The sequence below is a fragment of the Atractosteus spatula genome, unplaced genomic scaffold, assembly GCF_055471065.1.
Source record: "Atractosteus spatula isolate fAtrSpa1 unplaced genomic scaffold, fAtrSpa1.hap1 Scaffold_27, whole genome shotgun sequence".
Classification (NCBI taxonomy): domain Eukaryota; kingdom Metazoa; phylum Chordata; class Actinopteri; order Semionotiformes; family Lepisosteidae; genus Atractosteus; species Atractosteus spatula.
This window is the reverse complement of record NW_028296841.1, coordinates 72,131-88,233: the sequence shown is the minus strand read 5'-3', so window position 1 is coordinate 88,233 and position 16,103 is coordinate 72,131. Positions and strand designations below refer to the sequence as shown.

Below are 16,103 nucleotides of genomic sequence, written 5' to 3'. Positions count from 1 at the left end.
GAGCTCCTTCCTCTCCGGTCTCGTCTCTCGTCCATCTGTGTGTCTCTGTGTCTCTCTCTCTCCCCCTCCCCGTTCCCGTGCTCCCTCCGTGCACTTTCCCGCGCCTCGACTCTCTCGGCAAGCAGGCCGGCCCCCTTTTCGGCTCCCGTGCGTTTTCCCTCCAAAAAACTTAGTTTTTTCCTCCTTTTTCCAGGGAGGCAGGCGTGGCTTGTGTGTGTGTGTGTGTGTGTGTGTGTGTGTGTGTGTGTGTGTGTGTGTGTGTCCCCGTCCTTGCAGGCGGGCCCCTTTCGACAGCCGGCCGTTTTCCCTCCAAAAAACTTAGTATATACACCTTTTCTTTCTTTTTTTCGGCAGGCAGGCAGGTGTGTGTGTGTCCCCGTCCCTCCCGAGAGAGCGCTGCCCCTTGCCTCTGCCCGCAGGTGCCGACGGTCCGCTTTCGCTTGCAGCTCACTCGGCACGGCTGCTGCTGGTGGGAGGGGCCTAAGCTAAGGAGGCCGGCCGGCTGGCGCCCCCCGCGGCTGCGGTCGTTGTCGGGCCGTTGACAGGAGATCAAAGAGCAGGGCCCCCGCCCGGGACTGGCGGGCAGGCAGGCGAGCAAGCAGGCAGGCAAGAGAGGGGGAGAGCGGAGTCCGGGCGGCCGGCAGCCGCGTGCGGACCGGGCTCCAGAGGCGTCGGCCTGCGCCGCTGCGCGCCAGCCGGACGCCCGCGCGCCCGCCCAAGGCCGGCGTCGGGCATCGCTTCTCGGCCTTTTGGCTAAGATCAAGTGTAGTATCTGTTCTTATCAGTTTAATATCTGATACGTCCCCCATCGGGGGACCACATATTAAACGGATTTTTGGAACAGGGAGCTGGATCAGGAGCTTGCTCCGTCCTCTCCACGCATCGGCCCGGTATTGCAGCGCCTCCGGGAACGGTGCACTACCTTCTCTCAGCGGTGAAAAGACAGACGTAGCTAGCAAGCAAGCGAGGTGGACCGGAGCTCCTTCCTCTCCGGTCTCGTCTCTCGTCCATCTGTGTGTCTCTGTGTCTCTCTCTCTCCCCCTCCCCGTTCCCGTGCTCCCTCCGTGCACTTTCCCGCGCCTCGACTCTCTCGGCAAGCAGGCCGGCCCCCTTTTCGGCTCCCGTGCGTTTTCCCTCCAAAAAACTTAGTTTTTTCCTCCTTTTTCCAGGGAGGCAGGCGTGGCTTGTGTGTGTGTGTGTGTGTGTGTGTGTGTGTGTGTGTGTGTGTGTGTGTGTCCCCGTCCTTGCAGGCGGGCCCCTTTCGACAGCCGGCCGTTTTCCCTCCAAAAAACTTAGTATATACACCTTTTCTTTCTTTTTTTCGGCAGGCAGGCAGGTGTGTGTGTGTCCCCGTCCCTCCCGAGAGAGCGCTGCCCCTTGCCTCTGCCCGCAGGTGCCGACGGTCCGCTTTCGCTTGCAGCTCACTCGGCACGGCTGCTGCTGGTGGGAGGGGCCTAAGCTAAGGAGGCCGGCCGGCTGGCGCCCCCCGCGGCTGCGGTCGTTGTCGGGCCGTTGACAGGAGATCAAAGAGCAGGGCCCCCGCCCGGGACTGGCGGGCGCAGGCAGGCGAGCAAGCAGGCAGGCAAGAGAGGGGGAGAGCGGAGTCCGGGCGGCCGGCAGCCGCGTGCGGACCGGGCTCCAGAGGCGTCGGCCTGCGCCGCTGCGCGCCAGCCGGACGCCCGCGCGCCCGCCCAAGGCCGGCGTCGGGCATCGCTTCTCGGCCTTTTGGCTAAGATCAAGTGTAGTATCTGTTCTTATCAGTTTAATATCTGATACGTCCCCCATCGGGGGACCACATATTAAACGGATTTTTGGAACAGGGAGCTGGATCAGGAGCTTGCTCCGTCCTCTCCACGCATCGGCCCGGTATTGCAGCGCCTCCGGGAACGGTGCACTACCTTCTCTCAGCGGTGAAAAGACAGACGTAGCTAGCAAGCAAGCGAGGTGGACCGGAGCTCCTTCCTCTCCGGTCTCGTCTCTCGTCCATCTGTGTGTCTCTGTGTCTCTCTCTCTCCCCCTCCCCGTTCCCGTGCTCCCTCCGTGCACTTTCCCGCGCCTCGACTCTCTCGGCAAGCAGGCCGGCCCCCTTTTCGGCTCCCGTGCGTTTTCCCTCCAAAAAACTTAGTTTTTTCCTCCTTTTTCCAGGGAGGCAGGCGTGGCTTGTGTGTGTGTGTGTGTGTGTGTGTGTGTGTGTGTGTGTGTGTGTGTGTGTGTCCCCGTCCTTGCAGGCGGGCCCCTTTCGACAGCCGGCCGTTTTCCCTCCAAAAAACTTAGTATATACACCTTTTCTTTCTTTTTTTCGGCAGGCAGGCAGGTGTGTGTGTGTCCCCGTCCCTCCCGAGAGAGCGCTGCCCCTTGCCTCTGCCCGCAGGTGCCGACGGTCCGCTTTCGCTTGCAGCTCACTCGGCACGGCTGCTGCTGGTGGGAGGGGCCTAAGCTAAGGAGGCCGGCCGGCTGGCGCCCCCCGCGGCTGCGGTCGTTGTCGGGCCGTTGACAGGAGATCAAAGAGCAGGGCCCCCGCCCGGGACTGGCGGGCAGGCAGGCGAGCAAGCAGGCAGGCAAGAGAGGGGGAGAGCGGAGTCCGGGCGGCCGGCAGCCGCGTGCGGACCGGGCTCCAGAGGCGTCGGCCTGCGCCGCTGCGCGCCAGCCGGACGCCCGCGCGCCCGCCCAAGGCCGGCGTCGGGCATCGCTTCTCGGCCTTTTGGCTAAGATCAAGTGTAGTATCTGTTCTTATCAGTTTAATATCTGATACGTCCCCCATCGGGGGACCACATATTAAACGGATTTTTGGAACAGGGAGCTGGATCAGGAGCTTGCTCCGTCCTCTCCACGCATCGGCCCGGTATTGCAGCGCCTCCGGGAACGGTGCACTACCTTCTCTCAGCGGTGAAAAGACAGACGTAGCTAGCAAGCAAGCGAGGTGGACCGGAGCTCCTTCCTCTCCGGTCTCGTCTCTCGTCCATCTGTGTGTCTCTGTGTCTCTCTCTCTCCCCCTCCCCGTTCCCGTGCTCCCTCCGTGCACTTTCCCGCGCCTCGACTCTCTCGGCAAGCAGGCCGGCCCCCTTTTCGGCTCCCGTGCGTTTTCCCTCCAAAAAACTTAGTTTTTTCCTCCTTTTTCCAGGGAGGCAGGCGTGGCTTGTGTGTGTGTGTGTGTGTGTGTGTGTGTGTGTGTGTGTGTGTGTGTGTGTCCCCGTCCTTGCAGGCGGGCCCCTTTCGACAGCCGGCCGTTTTCCCTCCAAAAAACTTAGTATATACACCTTTTCTTTCTTTTTTTCGGCAGGCAGGCAGGTGTGTGTGTGTCCCCGTCCCTCCCGAGAGAGCGCTGCCCCTTGCCTCTGCCCGCAGGTGCCGACGGTCCGCTTTCGCTTGCAGCTCACTCGGCACGGCTGCTGCTGGTGAGAGGGGCCTAAGCTAAGGAGGCCGGCCGGCTGGCGCCCCCCGCGGCTGCGGTCGTTGTCGGGCCGTTGACAGGAGATCAAAGAGCAGGGCCCCCGCCCGGGACTGGCGGGCAGGCAGGCGAGCAAGCAGGCAGGCAAAGAGGGGGAGAGCGGAGTCCGGGCGGCCGGCAGCCGCGTGCGGACCGGGCTCCAGAGGCGTCGGCCTGCGCCGCTGCGCGCCAGCCGGACGCCCGCGCGCCCGCCCAAGGCCGGCGTCGGGCATCGCTTCTCGGCCTTTTGGCTAAGATCAAGTGTAGTATCTGTTCTTATCAGTTTAATATCTGATACGTCCCCCATCGGGGGACCACATATTAAACGGATTTTTGGAACAGGGAGCTGGATCAGGAGCTTGCTCCGTCCTCTCCACGCATCGGCCCGGTATTGCAGCGCCTCCGGGAACGGTGCACTACCTTCTCTCAGCGGTGAAAAGACAGACGTAGCTAGCAAGCAAGCGAGGTGGACCGGAGCTCCTTCCTCTCCGGTCTCGTCTCTCGTCCATCTGTGTGTCTCTGTGTCTCTCTCTCTCCCCCTCCCCGTTCCCGTGCTCCCTCCGTGCACTTTCCCGCGCCTCGACTCTCTCGGCAAGCAGGCCGGCCCCCTTTTCGGCTCCCGTGCGTTTTCCCTCCAAAAAACTTAGTTTTTTCCTCCTTTTTCCAGGGAGGCAGGCGTGGCTTGTGTGTGTGTGTGTGTGTGTGTGTGTGTGTGTGTGTGTGTGTGTGTGTGTGTCCCCGTCCTTGCAGGCGGGCCCCTTTCGACAGCCGGCCGTTTTCCCTCCAAAAAACTTAGTATATACACCTTTTCTTTCTTTTTTTCGGCAGGCAGGCAGGTGTGTGTGTGTCCCCGTCCCTCCCGAGAGAGCGCTGCCCCTTGCCTCTGCCCGCAGGTGCCGACGGTCCGCTTTCGCTTGCAGCTCACTCGGCACGGCTGCTGCTGGTGGGAGGGGCCTAAGCTAAGGAGGCCGGCCGGCTGGCGCCCCCCGCGGCTGCGGTCGTTGTCGGGCCGTTGACAGGAGATCAAAGAGCAGGGCCCCCGCCCGGGACTGGCGGGCAGGCAGGCGAGCAAGCAGGCAGGCAAGAGAGGGGGAGAGCGGAGTCCGGGCGGCCGGCAGCCGCGTGCGGACCGGGCTCCAGAGGCGTCGGCCTGCGCCGCTGCGCGCCAGCCGGACGCCCGCGCGCCCGCCCAAGGCCGGCGTCGGGCATCGCTTCTCGGCCTTTTGGCTAAGATCAAGTGTAGTATCTGTTCTTATCAGTTTAATATCTGATACGTCCCCCATCGGGGGACCACATATTAAACGGATTTTTGGAACAGGGAGCTGGATCAGGAGCTTGCTCCGTCCTCTCCACGCATCGGCCCGGTATTGCAGCGCCTCCGGGAACGGTGCACTACCTTCTCTCAGCGGTGAAAAGACAGACGTAGCTAGCAAGCAAGCGAGGTGGACCGGAGCTCCTTCCTCTCCGGTCTCGTCTCTCGTCCATCTGTGTGTCTCTGTGTCTCTCTCTCTCCCCCTCCCCGTTCCCGTGCTCCCTCCGTGCACTTTCCCGCGCCTCGACTCTCTCGGCAAGCAGGCCGGCCCCCTTTTCGGCTCCCGTGCGTTTTCCCTCCAAAAAACTTAGTTTTTTCCTCCTTTTTCCAGGGAGGCAGGCGTGGCTTGTGTGTGTGTGTGTGTGTGTGTGTGTGTGTGTGTGTGTGTGTGTGTGTGTGTCCCCGTCCTTGCAGGCGGGCCCCTTTCGACAGCCGGCCGTTTTCCCTCCAAAAAACTTAGTATATACACCTTTTCTTTCTTTTTTTCGGCAGGCAGGCAGGTGTGTGTGTGTCCCCGTCCCTCCCGAGAGAGCGCTGCCCCTTGCCTCTGCCCGCAGGTGCCGACGGTCCGCTTTCGCTTGCAGCTCACTCGGCACGGCTGCTGCTGGTGGGAGGGGCCTAAGCTAAGGAGGCCGGCCGGCTGGCGCCCCCCGCGGCTGCGGTCGTTGTCGGGCCGTTGACAGGAGATCAAAGAGCAGGGCCCCCGCCCGGGACTGGCGGGCAGGCAGGCGAGCAAGCAGGCAGGCAAGAGAGGGGGAGAGCGGAGTCCGGGCGGCCGGCAGCCGCGTGCGGACCGGGCTCCAGAGGCGTCGGCCTGCGCCGCTGCGCGCCAGCCGGACGCCCGCGCGCCCGCCCAAGGCCGGCGTCGGGCATCGCTTCTCGGCCTTTTGGCTAAGATCAAGTGTAGTATCTGTTCTTATCAGTTTAATATCTGATACGTCCCCCATCGGGGGACCACATATTAAACGGATTTTTGGAACAGGGAGCTGGATCAGGAGCTTGCTCCGTCCTCTCCACGCATCGGCCCGGTATTGCAGCGCCTCCGGGAACGGTGCACTACCTTCTCTCAGCGGTGAAAAGACAGACGTAGCTAGCAAGCAAGCGAGGTGGACCGGAGCTCCTTCCTCTCCGGTCTCGTCTCTCGTCCATCTGTGTGTCTCTGTGTCTCTCTCTCTCCCCCTCCCCGTTCCCGTGCTCCCTCCGTGCACTTTCCCGCGCCTCGACTCTCTCGGCAAGCAGGCCGGCCCCCTTTTCGGCTCCCGTGCGTTTTCCCTCCAAAACTTAGTTTTTTCCTCCTTTTTCCAGGGAGGCAGGCGTGGCTTGTGTGTGTGTGTGTGTGTGTGTGTGTGTGTGTGTGTGTGTGTGTGTGTGTGTCCCCGTCCTTGCAGGCGGGCCCCTTTCGACAGCCGGCCGTTTTCCCTCCAAAAAACTTAGTATATACACCTTTTCTTTCTTTTTTTCGGCAGGCAGGCAGGTGTGTGTGTGTCCCCGTCCCTCCCGAGAGAGCGCTGCCCCTTGCCTCTGCCCGCAGGTGCCGACGGTCCGCTTTCGCTTGCAGCTCACTCGGCACGGCTGCTGCTGGTGGGAGGGGCCTAAGCTAAGGAGGCCGGCCGGCTGGCGCCCCCCGCGGCTGCGGTCGTTGTCGGGCCGTTGACAGGAGATCAAAGAGCAGGGCCCCCGCCCGGGACTGGCGGGCAGGCAGGCGAGCAAGCAGGCAGGCAAGAGAGGGGGAGAGCGGAGTCCGGGCGGCCGGCAGCCGCGTGCGGACCGGGCTCCAGAGGCGTCGGCCTGCGCCGCTGCGCGCCAGCCGGACGCCCGCGCGCCCGCCCAAGGCCGGCGTCGGGCATCGCTTCTCGGCCTTTTGGCTAAGATCAAGTGTAGTATCTGTTCTTATCAGTTTAATATCTGATACGTCCCCCATCGGGGGACCACATATTAAACGGATTTTTGGAACAGGGAGCTGGATCAGGAGCTTGCTCCGTCCTCTCCACGCATCGGCCCGGTATTGCAGCGCCTCCGGGAACGGTGCACTACCTTCTCTCAGCGGTGAAAAGACAGACGTAGCTAGCAAGCAAGCGAGGTGGACCGGAGCTCCTTCCTCTCCGGTCTCGTCTCTCGTCCATCTGTGTGTCTCTGTGTCTCTCTCTCTCCCCCTCCCCGTTCCCGTGCTCCCTCCGTGCACTTTCCCGCGCCTCGACTCTCTCGGCAAGCAGGCCGGCCCCCTTTTCGGCTCCCGTGCGTTTTCCCTCCAAAAAACTTAGTTTTTTCCTCCTTTTTCCAGGGAGGCAGGCGTGGCTTGTGTGTGTGTGTGTGTGTGTGTGTGTGTGTGTGTGTGTGTGTGTGTGTGTGTCCCCGTCCTTGCAGGCGGGCCCCTTTCGACAGCCGGCCGTTTTCCCTCCAAAAAACTTAGTATATACACCTTTTCTTTCTTTTTTTCGGCAGGCAGGCAGGTGTGTGTGTGTCCCCGTCCCTCCCGAGAGAGCGCTGCCCCTTGCCTCTGCCCGCAGGTGCCGACGGTCCGCTTTCGCTTGCAGCTCACTCGGCACGGCTGCTGCTGGTGGGAGGGGCCTAAGCTAAGGAGGCCGGCCGGCTGGCGCCCCCCGCGGCTGCGGTCGTTGTCGGGCCGTTGACAGGAGATCAAAGAGCAGGGCCCCCGCCCGGGACTGGCGGGCAGGCAGGCGAGCAAGCAGGCAGGCAAGAGAGGGGGAGAGCGGAGTCCGGGCGGCCGGCAGCCGCGTGCGGACCGGGCTCCAGAGGCGTCGGCCTGCGCCGCTGCGCGCCAGCCGGACGCCCGCGCGCCCGCCCAAGGCCGGCGTCGGGCATCGCTTCTCGGCCTTTTGGCTAAGATCAAGTGTAGTATCTGTTCTTATCAGTTTAATATCTGATACGTCCCCCATCGGGGGACCACATATTAAACGGATTTTTGGAACAGGGAGCTGGATCAGGAGCTTGCTCCGTCCTCTCCACGCATCGGCCCGGTATTGCAGCGCCTCCGGGAACGGTGCACTACCTTCTCTCAGCGGTGAAAAGACAGACGTAGCTAGCAAGCAAGCGAGGTGGACCGGAGCTCCTTCCTCTCCGGTCTCGTCTCTCGTCCATCTGTGTGTCTCTGTGTCTCTCTCTCTCCCCCTCCCCGTTCCCGTGCTCCCTCCGTGCACTTTCCCGCGCCTCGACTCTCTCGGCAAGCAGGCCGGCCCCCTTTTCGGCTCCCGTGCGTTTTCCCTCCAAAAAACTTAGTTTTTTCCTCCTTTTTCCAGGGAGGCAGGCGTGGCTTGTGTGTGTGTGTGTGTGTGTGTGTGTGTGTGTGTGTGTGTGTGTGTGTGTGTCCCCGTCCTTGCAGGCGGGCCCCTTTCGACAGCCGGCCGTTTTCCCTCCAAAAAACTTAGTATATACACCTTTTCTTTCTTTTTTTCGGCAGGCAGGCAGGTGTGTGTGTGTCCCCGTCCCTCCCGAGAGAGCGCTGCCCCTTGCCTCTGCCCGCAGGTGCCGACGGTCCGCTTTCGCTTGCAGCTCACTCGGCACGGCTGCTGCTGGTGAGAGGGGCCTAAGCTAAGGAGGCCGGCCGGCTGGCGCCCCCCGCGGCTGCGGTCGTTGTCGGGCCGTTGACAGGAGATCAAAGAGCAGGGCCCCCGCCCGGGACTGGCGGGCAGGCAGGCGAGCAAGCAGGCAGGCAAGAGAGGGGGAGAGCGGAGTCCGGGCGGCCGGCAGCCGCGTGCGGACCGGGCTCCAGAGGCGTCGGCCTGCGCCGCTGCGCGCCAGCCGGACGCCCGCGCGCCCGCCCAAGGCCGGCGTCGGGCATCGCTTCTCGGCCTTTTGGCTAAGATCAAGTGTAGTATCTGTTCTTATCAGTTTAATATCTGATACGTCCCCCATCGGGGGACCACATATTAAACGGATTTTTGGAACAGGGAGCTGGATCAGGAGCTTGCTCCGTCCTCTCCACGCATCGGCCCGGTATTGCAGCGCCTCCGGGAACGGTGCACTACCTTCTCTCAGCGGTGAAAAGACAGACGTAGCTAGCAAGCAAGCGAGGTGGACCGGAGCTCCTTCCTCTCCGGTCTCGTCTCTCGTCCATCTGTGTGTCTCTGTGTCTCTCTCTCTCCCCCTCCCCGTTCCCCGTGCTCCCTCCGTGCACTTTCCCGCGCCTCGACTCTCTCGGCAAGCAGGCCGGCCCCCTTTTCGGCTCCCGTGCGTTTTCCCTCCAAAAAACTTAGTTTTTTCCTCCTTTTTCCAGGGAGGCAGGCGTGGCTTGTGTGTGTGTGTGTGTGTGTGTGTGTGTGTGTGTGTGTGTGTGTGTGTGTGTCCCCGTCCTTGCAGGCGGGCCCCTTTCGACAGCCGGCCGTTTTCCCTCCAAAAAACTTAGTATATACACCTTTTCTTTCTTTTTTTCGGCAGGCAGGCAGGTGTGTGTGTGTCCCCGTCCCTCCCGAGAGAGCGCTGCCCCTTGCCTCTGCCCGCAGGTGCCGACGGTCCGCTTTCGCTTGCAGCTCACTCGGCACGGCTGCTGCTGGTGGGAGGGGCCTAAGCTAAGGAGGCCGGCCGGCTGGCGCCCCCCGCGGCTGCGGTCGTTGTCGGGCCGTTGACAGGAGATCAAAGAGCAGGGCCCCCGCCCGGGACTGGCGGGCAGGCAGGCGAGCAAGCAGGCAGGCAAGAGAGGGGGAGAGCGGAGTCCGGGCGGCCGGCAGCCGCGTGCGGACCGGGCTCCAGAGGCGTCGGCCTGCGCCGCTGCGCGCCAGCCGGACGCCCGCGCGCCCGCCCAAGGCCGGCGTCGGGCATCGCTTCTCGGCCTTTTGGCTAAGATCAAGTGTAGTATCTGTTCTTATCAGTTTAATATCTGATACGTCCCCCATCGGGGGACCACATATTAAACGGATTTTTGGAACAGGGAGCTGGATCAGGAGCTTGCTCCGTCCTCTCCACGCATCGGCCCGGTATTGCAGCGCCTCCGGGAACGGTGCACTACCTTCTCTCAGCGGTGAAAAGACAGACGTAGCTAGCAAGCAAGCGAGGTGGACCGGAGCTCCTTCCTCTCCGGTCTCGTCTCTCGTCCATCTGTGTGTCTCTGTGTCTCTCTCTCTCCCCCTCCCCGTTCCCGTGCTCCCTCCGTGCACTTTCCCGCGCCTCGACTCTCTCGGCAAGCAGGCCGGCCCCCTTTTCGGCTCCCGTGCGTTTTCCCTCCAAAAAACTTAGTTTTTTCCTCCTTTTTCCAGGGAGGCAGGCGTGGCTTGTGTGTGTGTGTGTGTGTGTGTGTGTGTGTGTGTGTGTGTGTGTGTGTGTCCCCGTCCTTGCAGGCGGGCCCCTTTCGACAGCCGGCCGTTTTCCCTCCAAAAAACTTAGTATATACACCTTTTCTTTCTTTTTTTCGGCAGGCAGGCAGGTGTGTGTGTGTCCCCGTCCCTCCCGAGAGAGCGCTGCCCCTTGCCTCTGCCCGCAGGTGCCGACGGTCCGCTTTCGCTTGCAGCTCACTCGGCACGGCTGCTGCTGGTGGGAGGGGCCTAAGCTAAGGAGGCCGGCCGGCTGGCGCCCCCCGCGGCTGCGGTCGTTGTCGGGCCGTTGACAGGAGATCAAAGAGCAGGGCCCCCGCCCGGGACTGGCGGGCAGGCAGGCGAGCAAGCAGGCAGGCAAGAGAGGGGGAGAGCGGAGTCCGGGCGGCCGGCAGCCGCGTGCGGACCGGGCTCCAGAGGCGTCGGCCTGCGCCGCTGCGCGCCAGCCGGACGCCCGCGCGCCCGCCCAAGGCCGGCGTCGGGCATCGCTTCTCGGCCTTTTGGCTAAGATCAAGTGTAGTATCTGTTCTTATCAGTTTAATATCTGATACGTCCCCCATCGGGGGACCACATATTAAACGGATTTTTGGAACAGGGAGCTGGATCAGGAGCTTGCTCCGTCCTCTCCACGCATCGGCCCGGTATTGCAGCGCCTCCGGGAACGGTGCACTACCTTCTCTCAGCGGTGAAAAGACAGACGTAGCTAGCAAGCAAGCGAGGTGGACCGGAGCTCCTTCCTCTCCGGTCTCGTCTCTCGTCCATCTGTGTGTCTCTGTGTCTCTCTCTCTCCCCCTCCCCGTTCCCGTGCTCCCTCCGTGCACTTTCCCGCGCCTCGACTCTCTCGGCAAGCAGGCCGGCCCCCTTTTCGGCTCCCGTGCGTTTTCCCTCCAAAAAACTTAGTTTTTTCCTCCTTTTTCCAGGGAGGCAGGCGTGGCTTGTGTGTGTGTGTGTGTGTGTGTGTGTGTGTGTGTGTGTGTGTGTGTGTGTGTCCCCGTCCTTGCAGGCGGGCCCCTTTCGACAGCCGGCCGTTTTCCCTCCAAAAAACTTAGTATATACACCTTTTCTTTCTTTTTTTCGGCAGGCAGGCAGGTGTGTGTGTGTCCCCGTCCCTCCCGAGAGAGCGCTGCCCCTTGCCTCTGCCCGCAGGTGCCGACGGTCCGCTTTCGCTTGCAGCTCACTCGGCACGGCTGCTGCTGGTGGGAGGGGCCTAAGCTAAGGAGGCCGGCCGGCTGGCGCCCCCCGCGGCTGCGGTCGTTGTCGGGCCGTTGACAGGAGATCAAAGAGCAGGGCCCCCGCCCGGGACTGGCGGGCAGGCAGGCGAGCAAGCAGGCAGGCAAGAGAGGGGGAGAGCGGAGTCCGGGCGGCCGGCAGCCGCGTGCGGACCGGGCTCCAGAGGCGTCGGCCTGCGCCGCTGCGCGCCAGCCGGACGCCCGCGCGCCCGCCCAAGGCCGGCGTCGGGCATCGCTTCTCGGCCTTTTGGCTAAGATCAAGTGTAGTATCTGTTCTTATCAGTTTAATATCTGATACGTCCCCCATCGGGGGACCACATATTAAACGGATTTTTGGAACAGGGAGCTGGATCAGGAGCTTGCTCCGTCCTCTCCACGCATCGGCCCGGTATTGCAGCGCCTCCGGGAACGGTGCACTACCTTCTCTCAGCGGTGAAAAGACAGACGTAGCTAGCAAGCAAGCGAGGTGGACCGGAGCTCCTTCCTCTCCGGTCTCGTCTCTCGTCCATCTGTGTGTCTCTGTGTCTCTCTCTCTCCCCCTCCCCGTTCCCGTGCTCCCTCCGTGCACTTTCCCGCGCCTCGACTCTCTCGGCAAGCAGGCCGGCCCCCTTTTCGGCTCCCGTGCGTTTTCCCTCCAAAAAACTTAGTTTTTTCCTCCTTTTTCCAGGGAGGCAGGCGTGGCTTGTGTGTGTGTGTGTGTGTGTGTGTGTGTGTGTGTGTGTGTGTGTGTGTGTGTGTCCCCGTCCTTGCAGGCGGGCCCCTTTCGACAGCCGGCCGTTTTCCCTCCAAAAAACTTAGTATATACACCTTTTCTTTCTTTTTTTCGGCAGGCAGGCAGGTGTGTGTGTGTCCCCGTCCCTCCCGAGAGAGCGCTGCCCCTTGCCTCTGCCCGCAGGTGCCGACGGTCCGCTTTCGCTTGCAGCTCACTCGGCACGGCTGCTGCTGGTGGGAGGGGCCTAAGCTAAGGAGGCCGGCCGGCTGGCGCCCCCCGCGGCTGCGGTCGTTGTCGGGCCGTTGACAGGAGATCAAAGAGCAGGGCCCCCGCCCGGGACTGGCGGGCAGGCAGGCGAGCAAGCAGGCAGGCAAGAGAGGGGGAGAGCGGAGTCCGGGCGGCCGGCAGCCGCGTGCGGACCGGGCTCCAGAGGCGTCGGCCTGCGCCGCTGCGCGCCAGCCGGACGCCCGCGCGCCCGCCCAAGGCCGGCGTCGGGCATCGCTTCTCGGCCTTTTGGCTAAGATCAGAGTTCAAGTGGCTTGACCGCAGTTCTCAAAGATCTTAGTCCAGGGGGTCGGGAAGGCGACGGGAGGACCGGAAGGAACGGAGTGCTGATGGTGGAACCTGGAAGACCGGAGCGGTGCAGACGAGGGGATTGCTGAGGAGATTGCTGAGACGGTGGTCGGTGTTGGACGACGGTGGCTGGCTTATCTGGGGGATTCGGAAGGAGAGCTGAGGAGCGTTGCTGGAGCGATGGCTGGGCATCCCTGGGCGAAGAAGGAGCGGAGGAAGAACTCTCTCTGTTTTTCGTTGAGGAGCCGAGATGGACCTGCAGTTTGGGACAGAGATAAGTTCAAGAAATTGGTTTTGGTTCAGTGTCTGGGTGTTCAGTTGGCAGACGTATTTTGTCTCCAGGATTATTGTGCCCGGGGGATTTTTGAACTGACTTTTGCATCAGAGGCCTTGTGCTTCGATGTATGGCGGAAAGTTCAGGAGAGGAAGGATGAGGATCCAGTTAAGTTTTTCCGTGTTGAGCCAATGTTTGCCGGGGAACTTATGGTGATGATGGTACATGTCTTTGACTCGTTTGTTCCGGAAGAGGACATTGTGTCTTTTTTACAGTGTTTTGTGGACTTGCAAGGAGCAGGGAAAAGGCACTTGGACCCTGATGGTGTGTGGAACGGGAAGCGGACGTACCTGATGAGACTGCGATTGGGGAAGACGGCTGAGGAGGGGGTGATACACCCCCCGGCATTTTTCGAGATCGGGACTCATAGGGGCTACCTGGTGTACGCTGGGCAGCCCCTCGCCTGTATGCTATGTGGAGAACGAGGACATTTTGCTGTGCAGTGTGCATCTGTGCTCTGCAAACGGTGTGGAAAGACAGGTCATGTGGCCAGGGACTGTGTCCAAGAGAAAAAGTGTTATCGGTGTGATGAGCCTGGACACAGCTATCGGGTTTGTACGGGAACTGTGAAGACGAGTGTTAACTGTGTGGGTAGGAATGTGGGGGGTGCTGGGAATGAAGAGAGTGATGTGCAGAGAGGAATTTACAGTCCTGAAGATGTGGTAGTGTATACGGAAGGGTTTTTAGATAGTGAGGATGAGAGGCAGTACTCGGAATTTGTGAAAGAATGTAAATTGGATTTAGAGAGGGAGGGGTACACGGAGATAGAACAGGGGTTAGGTATGAATGTTAGTGTAGGTTCGGCTGATGAGAGTGGGGTTGAAAGTAGGACGAATGGTGTAGGGGGTGTGGGGAAAGATGTGTCAGGTGTTGGAAAGGGTTCAGGTAAACTTAAGTTTTGTTGGGTGGATGGCGATGTTAGTGAAAGTGTATCGGGTTTGACTGTAGATTTAAAGGAGGAAGGGAGCGGGAAGGGCGAGGTAAGGGCGGGACAGACAGTCAGGAAAAAAGGGAAAAAGAAAGGGAAGGGCTGATGTAGTTTTAAGTTGTAGACCTCAGATGTCAGGGTTATAATTTGCATAAGGGGCGGGATTAGGGGAATTGAGTGTGTTGTGGTGGGTTTGGGGTTACTTGGTGGGTTATTTAGGAATGGGTGGACTTTAATAATGTGGACTTGTGATATTGGTTTACTGTGTTTGGTTCTGTTATTAAATTGATTTGAATTTGTGTTACTAAAACAAAGATATGGTATTGGATGTTATGCGATTTGATTGTGGGAACGGTTTGTATACGGGATAGACAATGTAAATGGGAGGTTAATTTTGGGGTTGGTTGGTGGGGGAATTTGTCTTTTGTTAATTGAGACGGGATGCTGAATGTGTATAGTGGGGTTGTGAAAATGGCTTGTGTTGTTGGTTTGGGGAAAGGGATCCATGGGTTAATTTGCATAATGGGTGGGATTATGGAGATGTGTGGAGGTTTTTGGGGATATGGTGGGATTTGAATGGGTTCGTTAGCGATTGATTTGCGGGGGGATTTTTGTTGATAGGAATGGGACTTCTTGTTAGTTTACTGAAGGTTTCTGTTAGAGGATTATGGAATTTTGGTTTTGGAATGTTGTGTTTAACAGATATATTGATTTTGTATTAGCCTAAGCAGGCGTGCTGTGTTATAGGGTTGGATGTCAAGGCGGTGTAATTTGAGTTTGTGAATTATGGGTTGATATGACCTTGTTTGTCAATGGGAAAATGTGTATTTCGTTTGTTTGTGATTTGTTTTTTATGTTTTATTAGAAAACGGTACTTTGTGTTTATAATTATGGTCGAAATCAATGTAATGTGAAATTATGAAATTTAATGAACTGTTTTTCAATAAAAAAAAAAAAAAAAAAAATCTGTTCTTATCAGTTTAATATCTGATACGTCCCCCATCGGGGGACCACATATTAAACGGATTTTTGGAACAGGGAGCTGGATCAGGAGCTTGCTCCGTCCTCTCCACGCATCGGCCCGGTATTGCAGCGCCTCCGGGAACGGTGCACTACCTTCTCTCAGCGGTGAAAAGACAGACGTAGCTAGCAAGCAAGCGAGGTGGACCGGAGCTCCTTCCTCTCCGGTCTCGTCTCTCGTCCATCTGTGTGTCTCTGTGTCTCTCTCTCTCCCCCTCCCCGTTCCCGTGCTCCCTCCGTGCACTTTCCCGCGCCTCGACTCTCTCGGCAAGCAGGCCGGCCCCCTTTTCGGCTCCCGTGCGTTTTCCCTCCAAAAAACTTAGTTTTTTCCTCCTTTTTCCAGGGAGGCAGGCGTGGCTTGTGTGTGTGTGTGTGTGTGTGTGTGTGTGTGTGTGTGTGTGTGTGTGTGTGTCCCCGTCCTTGCAGGCGGGCCCCTTTCGACAGCCGGCCGTTTTCCCTCCAAAAAACTTAGTATATACACCTTTTCTTTCTTTTTTTCGGCAGGCAGGCAGGTGTGTGTGTGTCCCCGTCCCTCCCGAGAGAGCGCTGCCCCTTGCCTCTGCCCGCAGGTGCCGACGGTCCGCTTTCGCTTGCAGCTCACTCGGCACGGCTGCTGCTGGTGGGAGGGGCCTAAGCTAAGGAGGCCGGCCGGCTGGCGCCCCCCGCGGCTGCGGTCGTTGTCGGGCCGTTGACAGGAGATCAAAGAGCAGGGCCCCCGCCCGGGACTGGCGGGCAGGCAGGCGAGCAAGCAGGCAGGCAAGAGAGGGGGAGAGCGGAGTCCGGGCGGCCGGCAGCCGCGTGCGGACCGGGCTCCAGAGGCGTCGGCCTGCGCCGCTGCGCGCCAGCCGGACGCCCGCGCGCCCGCCCAAGGCCGGCGTCGGGCATCGCTTCTCGGCCTTTTGGCTAAGATCAAGTGTAGTATCTGTTCTTATCAGTTTAATATCTGATACGTCCCCCATCGGGGGACCACATATTAAACGGATTTTTGGAACAGGGAGCTGGATCAGGAGCTTGCTCCGTCCTCTCCACGCATCGGCCCGGTATTGCAGCGCCTCCGGGAACGGTGCACTACCTTCTCTCAGCGGTGAAAAGACAGACGTAGCTAGCAAGCAAGCGAGGTGGACCGGAGCTCCTTCCTCTCCGGTCTCGTCTCTCGTCCATCTGTGTGTCTCTGTGTCTCTCTCTCTCCCCCTCCCCGTTCCCGTGCTCCCTCCGTGCACTTTCCCGCGCCTCGACTCTCTCGGCAAGCAGGCCGGCCCCCTTTTCGGCTCCCGTGCGTTTTCCCTCCAAAAAACTTAGTTTTT

At 60.4% G+C, this 16,103-nt stretch overlaps 14 non-coding genes across 14 annotated transcripts; all 14 read left to right on the top strand.

The window, feature by feature from the left end:
* The first annotated feature begins 733 nt into the window (after window positions 1-733).
* On the top strand, window positions 734-924 carry LOC148807695 (U2 spliceosomal RNA). The gene has a single exon (XR_016088656.1). It is a non-coding gene; the product is annotated as a U2 spliceosomal RNA (small nuclear RNA).
* A 785-nt stretch (window positions 925-1,709) lies between these two features.
* Window positions 1,710-1,900, top strand: LOC148807694 (U2 spliceosomal RNA). Its single transcript, XR_016088655.1, has one exon. It is a non-coding gene; the product is annotated as a U2 spliceosomal RNA (small nuclear RNA).
* Window positions 1,901-2,685: 785 nt separating this feature from the next.
* LOC148807693 (U2 spliceosomal RNA) lies at window positions 2,686-2,876 on the top strand. The gene has a single exon (XR_016088654.1). It is a non-coding gene; the product is annotated as a U2 spliceosomal RNA (small nuclear RNA).
* A 782-nt stretch (window positions 2,877-3,658) lies between these two features.
* LOC148807692 (U2 spliceosomal RNA) lies at window positions 3,659-3,849 on the top strand. The gene has a single exon (XR_016088653.1). It is a non-coding gene; the product is annotated as a U2 spliceosomal RNA (small nuclear RNA).
* A 785-nt stretch (window positions 3,850-4,634) lies between these two features.
* Window positions 4,635-4,825, top strand: LOC148807691 (U2 spliceosomal RNA). The gene has a single exon (XR_016088652.1). It is a non-coding gene; the product is annotated as a U2 spliceosomal RNA (small nuclear RNA).
* A 785-nt stretch (window positions 4,826-5,610) lies between these two features.
* Window positions 5,611-5,801, top strand: LOC148807690 (U2 spliceosomal RNA). Its single transcript, XR_016088651.1, has one exon. It is a non-coding gene; the product is annotated as a U2 spliceosomal RNA (small nuclear RNA).
* Window positions 5,802-6,584: 783 nt separating this feature from the next.
* On the top strand, window positions 6,585-6,775 carry LOC148807689 (U2 spliceosomal RNA). The gene has a single exon (XR_016088649.1). It is a non-coding gene; the product is annotated as a U2 spliceosomal RNA (small nuclear RNA).
* A 785-nt stretch (window positions 6,776-7,560) lies between these two features.
* LOC148807688 (U2 spliceosomal RNA) lies at window positions 7,561-7,751 on the top strand. The gene has a single exon (XR_016088648.1). It is a non-coding gene; the product is annotated as a U2 spliceosomal RNA (small nuclear RNA).
* A 785-nt stretch (window positions 7,752-8,536) lies between these two features.
* Window positions 8,537-8,727, top strand: LOC148807687 (U2 spliceosomal RNA). The gene has a single exon (XR_016088647.1). It is a non-coding gene; the product is annotated as a U2 spliceosomal RNA (small nuclear RNA).
* Window positions 8,728-9,513: 786 nt separating this feature from the next.
* On the top strand, window positions 9,514-9,704 carry LOC148807686 (U2 spliceosomal RNA). The gene has a single exon (XR_016088646.1). It is a non-coding gene; the product is annotated as a U2 spliceosomal RNA (small nuclear RNA).
* Window positions 9,705-10,487: 783 nt separating this feature from the next.
* Window positions 10,488-10,678, top strand: LOC148807685 (U2 spliceosomal RNA). The gene has a single exon (XR_016088645.1). It is a non-coding gene; the product is annotated as a U2 spliceosomal RNA (small nuclear RNA).
* Window positions 10,679-11,463: 785 nt separating this feature from the next.
* Window positions 11,464-11,654, top strand: LOC148807684 (U2 spliceosomal RNA). The gene has a single exon (XR_016088644.1). It is a non-coding gene; the product is annotated as a U2 spliceosomal RNA (small nuclear RNA).
* Window positions 11,655-14,711: 3,057 nt separating this feature from the next.
* On the top strand, window positions 14,712-14,897 carry LOC148807683 (U2 spliceosomal RNA). The gene has a single exon (XR_016088817.1). It is a non-coding gene; the product is annotated as a U2 spliceosomal RNA (small nuclear RNA).
* A 785-nt stretch (window positions 14,898-15,682) lies between these two features.
* On the top strand, window positions 15,683-15,873 carry LOC148807682 (U2 spliceosomal RNA). Its single transcript, XR_016088643.1, has one exon. It is a non-coding gene; the product is annotated as a U2 spliceosomal RNA (small nuclear RNA).
* The last annotated feature ends 230 nt before the right edge of the window (window positions 15,874-16,103 follow it).